Raw genomic sequence first — 728 nt, forward strand, 5'->3', positions numbered from 1 at the left:
CTGTAAGCTATAGATAGTAAAAGAAAAATATTTCTTTAAAAATTAGAAAACAAAATATTAAAGAACCAGCATTGTTTCAAACAAACAAAAAATTACTAAAATAATTGTTTTTTATTACTTAACTTAGTCTCATGTAATTAATTGTTTTTCTATTTGATGTTGAATTATCAGTTTTTATGAACAATTAGTTTCTTCACTAGAGTTCTGGAAATTCTTACCAGTCAAATAGTAGGATCTTAAAGTTATCAGAAACTTGGACGTGTTTTAGTCTTCTCCATGAATATCCTTGCAAATACAATTCTTTAGGATCATGGGCACTTGATAAAGAATTCAGAGAAGCATCGGAGTAAAATAATTACCTGTCTGCGGATGACAAAAGACCTAAAATGGCCATAGTTAATATCTGATGAGAATTTATTATAATCCAGTTGACAAAGAAATTTAGTCATTACTGAGGTATCACCTTATAAATAATTCTCTTCAAATCTTTGCCATCTTCATCATGCATGAAACTTTATTTCCAAGATTTCTCTTCCACAAACTTATTACAACTTTCTTATATTCATTTATAATGTTTTTATACCCTTCCTTTTTCTCACTGTGGAATAGTCATTCCACATTAGGACAAAATACTCTCTTTTTTTCCTTAACAATACACATTCTTCATATCACATAGCTTTAGTTATTAAAAACATGTCTCACACTTTTCTTGCATAGATTTGGTTCCT

This window comes from Galeopterus variegatus, unplaced genomic scaffold (assembly GCF_000696425.1).
Source record: "Galeopterus variegatus unplaced genomic scaffold, G_variegatus-3.0.2 Scaffold4553, whole genome shotgun sequence".
In the NCBI taxonomy this organism is placed as follows: domain Eukaryota; kingdom Metazoa; phylum Chordata; class Mammalia; order Dermoptera; family Cynocephalidae; genus Galeopterus; species Galeopterus variegatus.